Genomic DNA, 15106 nt, shown 5'->3' on the forward strand with positions numbered 1-15106 from the left:
GAATAACACACATACAATCAGACTTAAAAGAATTCTGCAACCACAACAGCAGAAGAATGTTGGTTCTGCAGTATGTCAGTTGAGGAAGTGTTCTAATATTTTTAAACTGTTCAACATTACAATGTAATAAAATATACCTGTTTGTTTTGAAAATCAAACATTTCAAGCTGATCAAAATCATCTTCTTCATGCAAAGGAATACGTCAACATTTATTTTGTGTTTCTATTTATGTACCTATGGTCATCCTGCCAATGAGTGTCTTTGGAACTAGTTTTGGAGAAGTTACTAGAAATTGCATCCATTTATGCTTGGCTTTTAAGTGCAAATTACAGATAAGAACAATTTTATAGAGGTTGGATTTCATGAGCAATCATTTCTGGCACAAATCTTATCCATCGGAAATTGGCCTGGGCATTTCCACGTGTAACTCACCTTAGTAAGGCTGTCATTGTCTGGCATAAATTGGGCACCTAATGATGTCACAAGTTTTGCACTGCACATCTCTTCCATTACTGGCAGAAATTAGACCATTTAGATGCAATCTACAATCGTCACCGGATGTTCACAAAAAACTAGGCATACCGTGCTGAGATGAACAACAAGGCATCAATGAAAGTGTCTGCGCTGCAACATTGCACTTTTGGCTCAGTTTTCAATGCTCAGGATCATGAAAATCTCAGCACTGGTTGTCCCTTCAGTGTTCACAGTCTTTTTCAGGGCTGCACATGGAGATCTTTGCCCCCATCATCATCCTGCACCTTGAAGTGGTATGGAGCCACTCGCAGCATAGGACTCAATCAGAGGAGACCGTCCCTTGAGATGTGCCAACACACTCAGGAGATCACTATACCTCCTTCCCCATGTTTTCCCTCAGCTCCATGGTAGCCTTTTATGCAGCAGGTCCACAGTTGCCATGGGAAGAGTATATTTACTGTCTGACAGTCTTCACAACTGTGATGTGGAAGCTTTCCAAGCAGTGTCCAAACAGAATTTCACACATTTTGCTTTAGCCTGTGATCCAATGTACTGTTTGTAATGTTTTCCCCCAATATCACAAAATGTTGCAGGGGGATCCTCCCAGAAATTCATGCCATATGAAGCACTTGTTCACATGTTTAGTGCATCATATTAAAAGAGGGAAATTTCTAGATACATATCCTGAAAAGCACCAAAGAGACTGAGAGGAAGAGAGCACCATAAAGTACCAGAGGTAGGAGTGTAATAAGAGAAAAACAAAATACTACAGAAAAAAAAGAGATAAGAAGCAATAGAAAAGAGATAGATAAAAAAGGCCCATATGAGCAGAGCACTGAAAATGGATGAAAAGAAAAGAAGAACCAGGATTTAGAGGAGAGATGATGGGTTAAGCAAGGGGAGGATGATAAGGAAATTCCCAATGTTACCAATGGAAACAGAAAAATAAAAATGAAAAAAATACTTAAGAACTGAATGTACTGATTTGCTCAGCTCCATTATCAACATCTAAAATTTCCTACATCTTCTAAAACTTGACTGACAAGAACAATTTACCAAAGCCCAATATATAGGTGGGGAAGAGGGCTGGGGGGTGGTGAACATCTGTGTTTCTCCTTCATGATTTATAGAATTCACAAAATAGCCTTGAGGAAATTGCTATTCTTTGCCATGATTGGCTTCATTGGCTGCACTGCCGAGGGCAGTAACATTCTTCTTTGAAGTAATAATTGCTCTTCATTCATCATTAATTAGTTGTAGACGACTGTTCCGTTTTAGAATGATTAACATTCTTTCTAAACTGTTACTCAGTTGGAGGTTGCTGGGAAATGTATCTCTTTGTTAGTGAAGAAATGATTAACTAGTGGCAAATACAACAGGAAAAGATTCCATTTAAAAGAAATGAAATTGCACAAAAGTAGAAGCTGCACGTCCATCAGCTGGTTTAGATTTATCCTCAATAGAACGTGTCATCAGTGTTAGTGGATAAAAGATTTAGGTCAGGCTGGGTAGCTCACACTTGAACATCTGATGAGGATTAGTAAAATGAAATAGTAAAGGAATAAATATATGCATAGATTTCATATTTTACATCTGAAGCTGAAGCTGTTAGATTACTTCTCAGTACCGATTGTAAGGTAACTACTGTCAGAAATAAGGAACACAAACCAGGAATACAAGGAAAATTGAAAATGAACAATGGATGAAAGAAAAAAAAGGCACAGAAGAAATCTGAATCAGATGTTCAAATGCTACCAATTGAATTAAACTAAGAACACTGGATCTAAAGATGTATCTGAAACTCTTTGGGGGAATTTGGACTACGCCCAGTGCATTTGACATCCATTTGGGCATTCACAAAACAATTCTCCTTTCATTGACCAATAGAAATGAAAAATGAGGATTGTCAGTACTGGAGAACAGAACTGTTCCAACCCATCATCAGTATAAACGCACACAAGGTCACCCATAACAAATCAAATGAGGTTTGCTCTTGACCAATCAAACACACCTGAGCTCTAACTGCAGAAAGGTAGAGCCTAATCTATGCAATTGTTTTTTTTACAATTTCTCTGCCAAATATTTTTGTAACCCTAGAAGTAATTGTGATATTTAATTTGAAATTTGTGATGATTTCTTACTGTGGCTCCATAAACATTAGAAATGGAACTGAGAATGTCTATACATCGTCTCAGTTAAACCCAGTATCAGGGGTGAAGAAACAATGTGGTAACTGACCCCACAACATTTCCCTTGGCCACTGTTTAATTTTTAAAGGACCAAATGCAAATCTAAGCATTGCAACCTCAATATAATCAAGTATTGGGGGACAACTTTAACCCCTGCATTACAAACTACCCATGTAATGTGAAATTAATGTTTATCTACTTTTGGAATGCCTTTTTTTTAACATAATTCAGTATATACATGGATAATTTGAACAGATTTCCTGAATGTCTATCCCCATTCTCTCCATTGCTGTAACCCACAGTTACAATTTGTGGAGTAGATCCCCAGTACTGGACAGCCAGTCCTTCTCCAGAATCTATTGCTCCTTCCATTGTCAGAGGGGGTTACACAAACAAAGGTCTGTTACAGGCTGCGAGCAATATTACTGCTTCTGTGACCATATAGTAGGTTGCAGACCCCCTAGGGGGATATGGTAATACGTGTGATATATGCAAAACCGCAACGTAACATGGCACATTTGATCGAGGTCACACTGTACATTGCTTCCTCAATGTCGAGGAAAAAGGATTAGTTAAGGAATGAATATCTCTGTGGTTACTGGTCAATATTGATCCATGATTAATCAACAGGATAAGTAGAATATCTTTTAAGACAGGTAATATCAGGTTTTCAGTGAAGGCGTTAGAGAAAGTTTGAACATCCTTCCTGTAATGCGGCTACCAGAACTGCACACAGTACTCCAAGTGTGGCCTAACCAAAGTTTTATACAGTTACAACATGACTTCCCGACTTTTGCACTAAGCACTACAATCATTGAAGGCCTTCTTTACCACCTTATCTACTTGTGTTGCCACTTTCAGGGAGCATGGCCTTGCACTCCAAGAACCCTCTGAATATCAATGCTTCAGAGAATTCTGCTTCTTACTATATATTTTCCTTTTGCATTTGACCTCCCAAAATGCAATATTTCACACACGTTTGGATTAAGCTCCATCTCCCATTTCTCTGCCCAGTTTCCAAGAGATCGATATCCTGCTGAATCCTTTGACAACTTTCCTCATTATCTACAACTCTGCCATTTTCTGTATCGTCTACAAACTTACTAATCAGCCCACCTATGTTTTCATCCAGATCACTTATATACAGTGTGTCACAAACATGTAATGCCAATTATTGGATGGTCCAGAGAATTGGCAAGTGTCATGCTGTTCTAATAGACAGATAGGCAGACAGACAGACAGGTGGATAACATTGAATGTTCCTAAAAAAAATTGCAATGTTTCCCTGAAGACTTTGGTACAGAAACATTGAAAGATCCTTTATGGTTCATTTTGGTGGCATTGCTAATTTCTTTTTAGAGAAAGGCCAGTGTCATGTTATTTTACCAACATTCAGAAAAGGTGGCTGATAGATAACTATCTTTTCTTTGGATGGGATACTTATACAAAATCAGCAGTGTGGTTAAATATTCAAAGGCCTGGAATTTCCACAAAGTCTTCCATTACTGTACGCCATGAGGAGCTTCTTTTTCTTAGGCCATCCCTTGGGATCCAGGATGACTTACATCCACTCCTGTTTTGTTGACTCTGAGGTGACAAATGAGACCAATGTGGGAACAGATGGGGTAGTTGGTAGGTAGTTTGTGGGGTAGTCCATTCCTTCTGCAACTTACCCAGGGCCTCTGTGTGCTCCTGATGATGGACTCAAATTTCTCAGCACCATTCTGAATGTTCTTTCTCCACTTTGAATGGTCAGAGATTCCCAGGAGTCAGTTCTTCAGAGAGACTTTGAGCACATCCTTGAATCTTTTTTCTGTCCACCTGGCCTCTTCCCACAAGAGAGCTTGGAACAGAGTGTCTGATCCAGGAGTCTGGTGTCACCAGGATGACAAGGGCATTACTCTGTGAGAAAATCCATGGTTTACACCATCCTGCCTGCTTGTGCAATTGCCCCAAACTTCTGCACAATTGCAGAGCTAAAAGTTCCTCATGCAAAAGTCAGTTTGTTGGCAGAAATTCCAGCTAACAGATTTACCTAAATTACAATACTGGAGACTGCATTTATACCCTTTACTGTTCTTTTTGCACGGTCTAACAATATCCACTTGATAGTCACTTCAATAATTATTTATTAATATGGCCTGATAAACGTGTACTTAACCTTGATGCTGGAAACCAGCACTTTGAATGTTAGTATGAATGATAGTTGTGGGCTTGATGTGCCAGCGGCAAATCAGAACATACTTTAGGAAAGTATGTCACTTTTTTGGAAGTTTGAACTTTTCTATTATACTCATAATGTGCACCTGAGTTAAAGAATCTTATAATTAGCTGTCAAGCTGTTGAAACCCAATCTCCATGTTTCCTGAGGGACTGCTGCAGAATAATGATCAGAAGCCCAGATTGGCAGCTGAAGTACTTAAAAGAAAATATGAAATATCAGTGATCCAATGCTTGCACGGGTTTTACTTTGTATAATATATTTATGAACAGTTACGGCTGAGCACAAATACAAAAGGAAAATATTGTAATGGCTGAAAATCTGATAAAAAACAGAAAATATTGGAAATACTCACCAGGTCAGGTAGCATCTGTGGAGAGAGAAACAGAGTTTAAGTTTCTGATTTATTTCTTTTTCTTAACTGCCAAATGGTCATTTTCTAATATACTTGGCTGTAAATCCCATTATCTTGGATTGAAAAATGCAAGAGTCAGCTTGGTAACTGCCAGCTTAACTTTGGGCCCGATTTTATTCAATGGATTAAATTACTTTATTTATCTCCTTCTGCCCGTGTTCTTACTAACTTTCAACTTTCTGAACCTTAAAAACTTCAATGCGGAACCAGACAAGGATGCCCTTTGAGCCCTTTGCTATTTGACCTGGTCCTAGAACCTTTAGCTATTGCTTTTTGAGAATCTACAGAAATTGCCAGTATCTTTAGGAGAGGTACTACCCACAAAGTTTCGCTCTATGCTGATGATTTATTGCTCTTCATTTCTAATGTTGAGACTTCCTTACCTTCTCTGCTTTCTTTACTTTCCCATTTTAGCCAATTTTCAGGATATAAACTGAATTTACACAAGAGTGAACTTTTCCCTTTGATCAATCTGATGCCATTCGATATTAACCTTCCTTTTAAAATTGTAAGAAATCATTTTACCTATTTGGGTGTAACAATTACTAAAAATTATGAAAATTTAGTTAAAAAGAACTTCCTTGCTTTACTGAATTATGTGAAAAGGGTCTTACCAAATTGGTCACCCCTCTCTATATTGCTAATCGGCAGCATTAATTCTATTAAAATGAATATTTTACCTAAATTTATGTATCTATTTCAGGCTTTACCTGTTTTTATTCCTAAGTCTTTTTTTGATTCTCTTGACTTAATTATATCTTCTTACATAGAGAAAAACAAACATCCTAGATTAAATAAAGTTCATTTTCAGAAAGCTAAAAATAATGGAGGCTTTGCCTTATCCAACTTTAGGTTTTATTACTGGGCAGTCAATATTCAAAATCTTACTTTTTGGTTACATTATATTAATCATGAGGTCTGTCCAGTATGGGTTTCTTTGGCAGCTAATTCTGTTAAAAAAATTTCTATTATTTCTTTGCTTGGCTCTTCACTTCCTTTATCAACAAATAAATTAACTGATAATTTGGTAGTTAAACATGCTTTGAGGATTTGGTTACAATTTAGAAAATATTATCATTTATTGAGATTTTCTTTGTCTAGTCCCATTTTTGCTAATTGTTTTTTAAACCTTCTATGACTGACATAGTTTTTAAAGAATGGGATAAATTGGGTATTACTTGTTTTCAGGATCTGTTTGTTGGAGGAAATTTCACAACGTTTGAACAATTGTCAATTAAATATAATTTGCCAAAAATTCACTTTTCTCGATACTTGCAAATTAGAGATTTTCTCCGATCTCAAGTACATACTTTCCCTATGTCCTGATAAGAACTTACTAGATGTAATTTTTAATTTGAGGCTTTTTTATTATGGTTCAATATCTAAGATTTATGGTAGGTTTTCAGGAAAGAATAAGGTTCCTTTAGACAAAATTAAAAATGCTTGGGAATATGATCTGCAGATTTCAATTTCTTAGGGAACTTGGAATCAAATTTTTAAACTGGTTAATACTTCATCATTATGTGAACGTCACTCCCTCCTTCAATTTAAAGTGGTCCATAGAGTTCACCTGTCCAAAGACAAGTTATCGCATTTCTATTCTGATATATCTCCTTATTGTGACAAATGCAATAATGGAGAGGCTTCTTTAATTCATATACTTTGGTCATGTCCGAGTCTGCAAAAATACTGAATAGGGGTATTTCAAATCTTTTCCGTGCTTTTTAAAATAAATTTTAAGCCAAATCCTTTAACTGCATTATTTGGGATTGTTGTAGAAAAAGATATAATTCTGGAGACTTCCGACTTATACATATTGGCCTTCATTTCTCTTATAGCCAGGAGGGCTGTATTGCTTAAATGGAAGGAAATTACTCCCCCCCCACTCATGCTCAATGGTTATGGGATGTTATGTCATATCTAAATTTAGAGAAGTTCCGCTGCTCTATTTCTGGATCTGTTCTGAACTTTCAAGTATTATGGGGACCTTTTTTGAACTACTTTCAAAACCACTGATTTGGTGCTTAAAGTACAGATATTGGCCAATACTATTATGTCTGTAGGGTGTTTTTTTTTAATCAAACAGCTTCGGTTTTGGTTGTGGGTTAGATTTTTTTAATAATAAAATTATTCCAATTTATTAATACTAATTAGTTATCATTTTTGTTTATTAATATGGAACATTGTGATTTCAAGTGTGATTCAATGCAATCTATTTTGTAACATTTTGTATTTTTCCTTTGTTTCATGTACTTTGTATTTTTTATTTGGAATTAATAAAAATATTGAAAAAGGTCACTGCCAGCTTTACAACAGTTCCAGTAGAAGTTTAATCTATGTTACCATTTATTGCTCTTTGGAGTGGTTATGTGTAAATGGTCCAATCACTGTGAGTAAATGAGAGCCACAGAGCTCCTGTAGCAAGTCTGAAAATATGAGTACAACCTGCCAGTGACATATGCCAGATCTATCAACAGAGCATGCTGTGATTATAATTTATTTTCTAAAATCTCTTCAGTTTTCTGTACTTCCCATACTTCTTGGTTGCCTTATTAATACACATACTAGCTTACTTAGATTTTCTTCATGCCAGAAACCAGGAATATCATGTGGGTACATTAATGGACAAACTTTCATTTCAGTCAGCTGCACAGAACTAACAACATTGCATCTGCTTCAAGTCTTCTCCAATTATTCTGTCAGCAAAGAGGACATCATCACACTGAGCCTTCATTAACTTACACAACTGCCAAAATAGGAGGTGCCTTCTTTTGTTCAAATGTACAACAGCAAACTATACCATAGGCTTCTAGCAGCTCACCATAGTTATTAAGAGAAAACAAATAACATGAATGCACTTTGTTAAAAGCTGTTTCCTGGTGATAAATGGCAGTATATGAACAATGACTTTCAATATCATCAATTATTTTTGTTGTTTGCACCTCATGATGTCATCAAAAATACCCAAAGCACTCAACTGAAAAGCTACTGATCGAGTTCAGCAAGAATACTTGCAGGTTGCAAGGAAGCTTGCACACACAAAGTAATACCATGATCAATAACTAACTGTAATATTTCCTTCTGTAATAGAAAGTCTCAGAGCGACTTGGGGAAGAAGTAAACACTGTTCAGGAACCAAAGAAAATTAAGGGAAAAATATTATAACCAATGTTACAATATCTGAAAGCATGACAAATCTGCCAATAACCAACACCTATACTCTGGTAGGTGCTGCCACTGAATGAGCCTGCACAGTGTATTATGAACTTATCCAATGGAAGCTGGACAGGTTATCCAACAATGAAAGACATGGTGCACAGGAAGGGCAGTAAGAATGGTAGTAAAATATGGTGTCTTTTTTTTGACCATTAAAGTGAACAGCAGAGCAAAATCACAAGCTGACAAACAGGACATTTGTTATAGAAAACATGATATTACATCAAAAAGCTGGAAGTATTTCACCCAAGGTTGAAATATTGCTTTAGTCACATTTCTTACACACCTTGATAAATGACTTCTGGATGAATGAATCACTTTTTTGAATTAAATTTTATTTACAGCATGGTAACAGGCCCTTTCGGCCCAACGAGTCCACGCCGCCCGTTTTAAACCCATATTAACCTACCCGTACATCTTTTTTAGAATGTGGGAGGAAACCGGAGCACCCGGAGGAAACCCATGCATACACAGGAGAACCTACAAACTCCTTACAGACAGTGACAGGAATCGAACCCGGATCGCTGGCTCTGTAATAGCGTCGCGCTAACCGCTATGCTACCGTGCTGCACTAATTGGAGACCTTCACACTATAAAGTTACACAAGAAAAGATGTGAAATTTCTCAACCACATCTCCAAACAGAATTAAACAGATATATTTTGTTAAATGAAATAAAAACAATAAAATATTGGAAATATTCTTCAAGTCAGACAGTGTCTCTGGAGAGAGAGGAACAGAGTTAGCACTTCAGGCTAAGCATCAAAGGTTTTCAGCATCTACAGTTTTCAACATCTGAAGTATCTTGCCATTTGCTATACTGAGAGTATTTGCCCCTTTTATCTTTCCCCCAGAATTTGGGATATCTTTTCCAGAGCAGAAGGACTGAAGTAGTTCCAGGCCATCAAACTTCCAGGTTTACAGCTGCTGAATTGGAATTTTTATCTTAGGATGTTGGCCAAGATGAACACTCAAGGTGAAGAAGTAGGCAAGAGTAATTAAACATATGTTGAAAAGGATTCCAAGATAGTGGATTCCAGCACTCATTCTGAGAATTTCCATAGGTGGAGTTAACTGCAAAGGTACATAAACTAATGAAGATGGTTGGTGTGGATTCAGAAATTTTTTTGTTAATGAGCTACAGAAAGTCATAATCATATAGGACTCCACATTGGATGTTTAAGCCAGTAACATTGCAACATCCTGAAGTTGAATGCTAACTCCTGCAAATGGATTTGGAAGTGAATGGAAGGGTAATGACCAGAAAGTGACAGCACATTAAGAAGCTGCTTCCAACTCATCAATGTCGACATTTAAAGTGAATGAGCTAGGCTGCGTGGAAGCAAGTCCCTTGGGAGAGGCAAGTTGCCAATTTCAACTCCAGAATCCATCAAATATCACATTTGTCATGTCCTTTCAAACAGTGAAGCTGCAACTGAGCTCTGCTTATCACTGTCAACTTACTGAACCCAATAAATCAGGAAACCCACATATAAGATATTAATACACAGGCTGAGTTAAAAAGCCACTAACTTGTACAGAAGCTTCTGTATTTCCCTACCTAGTAACACCTCAGGAACACATCACCTACTGTCCTGCTCCCGGGTCAATGCAATGTTAAAATTCAGCCCCTGGAGTTAATTGCAATGATAGAAAGGTGGAGTTGTTGATATCAGCATATATGTGTAAACTGAACTCATGCTGAGCAATTATGTTGCCACATTGTAGAATGTAAAAGATAAATCGGAGAGAAGGAAGGATATACCCTGGGATATTTCAGAAGTTGCCATTTAAGCCCAATAAAAAAATTGTTTAGAAAATGTAATGACTGATTTGGGAAATGTTATAAACAGAAAAATGAGAAATGAACGTAACGGTGGAGAAATAGAAATGATGGAGCATGGAGCATTGAAGATGACAGAGGGATACGGAGCTGAAGTCACCGTGACAGACACATGGAATGTTATTAATGATATTGACCTTTAGAGACATAGTTCTGTGAGCTTGCTGGAGGAATTCAGAGAGTGAAGGGAAGACGTACTGCAAAGGCTTTGAAAAGAAAGAGCTTGTAAGAGACAGAGCAATGGTGATAAAAGATCAATGTCTAGGGTGCATTTTCTAAGGAATGCAGGTGAGATAACAATGATTTTCTTTTAGAAGAGAATAACACCTGACAGAGGTGAAACATTGGCAGGGTCAGAAATCATATCCCCATGAAAGGGAAATGGACAGATTGAACCATTCCATAGAAGTTAATGCAGAAGAAAATGGAATAAAATAAAGATCACATCAGATGGTACCTGTGGAGTGATGAACAATGATTTGAGTCAATGACCTTTCATCAGAACTAGGGAAATGTTTCAGGTAAGTTAGCTTTTAATTAAGAAAAATGACAGGGAAATGGTTAGGTGGGGAAAAGGAAAGAACAAAGGGAAATTCTGTGATAGGGTGGAGAGACTTAAATGAGAAAGCAGGTAATAGTGCAAGGCAAAAGGGAGTGATCGTGAGGCAAATGAGGAAACAAAAGGGGGACCCCGAGGAGGTTTGTGTGGGAATGGGAAAATCATTACCTGAAATTACTGAACTTGCTTTTGAGATTTGTGCCCTGTAGAATCAAAGTGAGGTATTGTTCTTCCAGGAGTGGAGTCCTAACAGAAAGCAGGATGGAACTAAATGCAGGTGCAGGAGTCCTTGAGCGGATGTGAATTGATAGCCTACATCCAGAAATATTGAGAGTTAGAGGTGGAACATGTGAAGGTGAAGGAATGGTGGGCATTGGAAGGAAACAATGACATTGTCCAGATTGGAAGGAGAGAAGGAAACAATGAGAATATTTCATTAAAGTGTTAGAATATGAGTTAAGGGAGGGGACCTGGGTAGAACCAGAATGCAGAATGTTTTGTATATTGATGAAAAACACGATGATGCTGGAGGAACTCAGCAGGCCAGGCAGCATCTGTGGAGAAAAGCAGGCAGTCAACGTTTTGAGTCAGGACCCTTCTTCAGGACTGAAGATAGGAAAAGGGGAAGCCCAATATATAGGAGGGAAAATTTTCTGTATTATTTGAAATCACTCAAACCCATGCAACAAATTTCAATTGCAGGGAGAGTAGAAACAAAGGAAAAGTTGTCCCATATTAGAACAACAACCAGGGAAATGAGTTTTGGTGAATATTTGGGCCTTCATTCAAAGAAGTTGAAGGGTCCTCAGGTTGTTTGAGGGACAGAGGTGCAGTGGGTTTGGTGAAATCAGGACAATAGGAGAGAAAACGGAAACTAGTGTTGCAGTGGAGGACTTCAGAAGAGCCAGAGGTAAAGGTGGAAAGAAGTTGAACAGGAGAAGAAAAAAATAGAGTAAGGTTTAAGAGATAAGCTTTGGGGAACAAGTACCAGCTGAAATGATGAGTCTACCAGTGACATACAGTTTTGTGGATCTGGGAAGGAGGTAGCAGCAGGCTGTATAAGGTTGGGTGATGACAGTGTTGGAAGCCATTGAAACTTGTAGGCTTTGACACTTTAAAAGAAAAAGTTACTTCTGTTGAAGTGTAGGATGAGCCAAAATGAAACAGTGAACCTGGAGAGCTCTGAGGTAAAGTAAGTCAGTGCTGCTGAAGAAACCAAGCAAGAGGGAAAATGGGCATGGTGTAAGATGGAAATTCAACTATTTGCTCCAGCAGATTGTTTGTTGCTCCAAACTTCAACATCTACAGTCTCTTGTGTCTCCATTTAACCAGAGTTGCTTCACAGAGCAGTTAAAGTAGACCACAAGAGTTTTTGTTACCTTGACAACTGCAATTGTAGCAAAATGAAGACACGAGACACTGCAGATGCTGGAAGCTGGAGCAACACAATCTGCTGAAGGATTCTGCTTAAGGTTGAGCAGTGTCTGTGGGGGGAGAGAAATTGTCAATGTCTTGGACTGAAACCCTGATGCAGATTGTGTGTTGCAATCGTAGTTTAGAAAAGCAATGTCATGGTTGATTTTAAGTCTGCAACTAAGGACTATATCAAGCAGGAAGTCTCGGCTGAGGTTAAAACCTTGTAGAAACCCTTAAGTAGTTACCCTTAAGTTTTGGGTCTGTAAGTTCTTTGGAATGGAAAACTTCACATCTATTTTCACTAATACAGATCAAATTTTCCAGTCACTTGAACTATTGCAGCTCCATAAAATCAAAGCCAAGAAACTCAGAGTGAACTTGCATTATTTTAATCTATTTCTACCGCAACATTCAAGACTAGGTTCAATAATATCACCCAGAAATCAGCTGCTTACAGTAGCTTAATCAGATGTATCCCCAACATCTTCTTCCATCGATATTTAGTCATTCAGCAGCATTGCATTCTATCTGTTTTGAATCATTATGGAGTAATTATGGCCAAAGGCTACCTCCAAAATAATGGAGTCAATTGTAGATGTTTCTACCTGGCGGGAAACGAATGGTAGTAGTTAATAGAACAGGAAATAATTTTATGTCTGGAGGGAACAGTTGAAATTGACCTCATTATCACAGGCAGAGCAATCTTATCAAATGGTTTAATTGGTATTTAACAAGGTATTTATTTAAATGACACAAATTCACAGGATGCAAAAAATCTATATAAATAGTTTGAAAGGTCAGTGTTGATTGCAGACTTTGTAACTTACTGCGACTCATCTTTCCACAACTTCTAATTTATAGCATCTAACAGGATTCTGAATAACTTTGCCTCTATTGCCTTGCTTGTCAGAGTATTTAGCACATTTTGGGTACAGAAAGATTTTCCAATTTCTTTGCATTCTAAATTCATAGTTCTCAAACAGAACCTTTCATACATATTTGATAGTCTCAGATATGCTACACAATTATCCATCCATTAAAATGAAGGGATGGGGAACTTTGCAAAGTGCCCAGAGTTTCAAGGTTTGCAGCCAATTGAAAGGTTTCCATAAATCATACGAGCTCAGGAAATTGATCCTGATATTCTTGGTGAAAGAGGTTGGGCCTTTTAATTTATCATTAAATCCAGAATATTTAGAAGGAAAACATCTTGGGTGGGCTTGACCACTGCAATGCAATAAGCCTGATGATAGTGAGACAAGACCTAAGTGAGATGTACATTGAGAAGCCATATCACTCTGACATGTTTTCTAGAAACTCAAGAACTAAAACTTATTTGCTAATTCCTTTTTCTCTTCTTCAGCAATTCCTCAGGGTTGAGGGTGACTTGGAATTACTTGCTGTGAAAGAGTATAGAACAGAGTACCTGCTTCAGGAGTCTGTTGTCAGGCATGCAATGAATGTGGCCTGCCCCTTGGAACTGGTTGAGTGCATAAAGGGCTCCAGTTCTGGGGCTGCTGACCTGGAAGAGACCACTAATGTTAGCTTGCTTAGCCTGCCAGAAGATTTGGAGGATTTTGCAGAGAAAGCATTGATAGTATCTTCAGCCATGTGTTGTAGATAGTCCATGCCTCAGAAGCATAGAGGAAGTCAGAAATCTGGTAGACTATGAGCTTTGAGCCAGGTTTGAGATTTTAATTATCACTCTTTTTCTTAGGTGACCAAAGCCTCTGCTGATACACTGAAGGTGATGATAAATTTCATCATTGATGTCTGCCTTGTCTGAGAGGTGGCTCCCAAGTTTTGGGAAGTAATTCACATTTTGCATAGTCTCACCCACCTTTATTATTGTGGGCTGGGGGAAGAGTGCGTTGTTGTATTGCAGGGGTAGGTTGGTAGAGGATTTCTGCCTTGCGGATGTTAAGTGTGACACACATCTACTCAGCGAACTAACAGTGAACTTGTGTCATCTAATCACTGAAGTTGGGTTTGCTTTGCTTCTGGAGTGGAGGTGAAGTAGGTTGAATGGTTTCCAGTGTGAGACTTGTTGGAAGTGAGGTGCAGCATTACGGGGAGAAAGATTGAGACAAGTGTCGGGGTGATGAGACAGATTTGTTTGACACCAATTTGCACTGAGATTGGATCTCTTGTGGACCCATTGGATTAAGGTCATGGCTTGCAAATGTAAGATGGCGATGAATTTCAGCAGGCAGCCAAATTTGAGAAGGATTCTCCACAGTCTTACCTGGAAACTGTTTGTTACCCAGGAATGGCTTGAACTTTTCTAATGGACATGGTTCAGCCGTGGCCGCAGCTGCTGTCTGCATTGAGTGTCCATGATATCCTCAGGACCATGTGCTCTGGTTTCCTCCCAGTGATGGGCTGGTAGGTTAATTGACTAATATAAATTACAGCAGGCACGGTAGTGTAGCTGTTAGCATAACGCTTTACAGCGCCAGCGACCCGGGTTCAATTCCCATCGCTGTCTGTAAGGAGTTTGTACGTTCTCCCAGAGTCTACGTGGGTTTCCTCCGGGTGCTCCAGTTTCCTCCCACATTCCAAAGACGTTCAGGTTAGGAAGTTGTGGGCATGCTATGTTGGTGCCGGAAGCGTGGTGACACTTGCGGGCTGCCCCTAGAACACTCTATGCAAAAGATGCATTTCACTGTGTATTTCGATGTACATGTGACTAATAAAGAAATCTTATCTTATCTTACCCATTGCATTAAGTAAGTGGCAAAAGTGACAAAAGTGAATCAATGGGTATGTGAGA

The sequence above is a fragment of the Pristis pectinata genome, chromosome 6 (assembly GCF_009764475.1).
Source record: "Pristis pectinata isolate sPriPec2 chromosome 6, sPriPec2.1.pri, whole genome shotgun sequence".
NCBI classification, from domain to species: Eukaryota; Metazoa; Chordata; class Chondrichthyes; order Rhinopristiformes; family Pristidae; genus Pristis; species Pristis pectinata.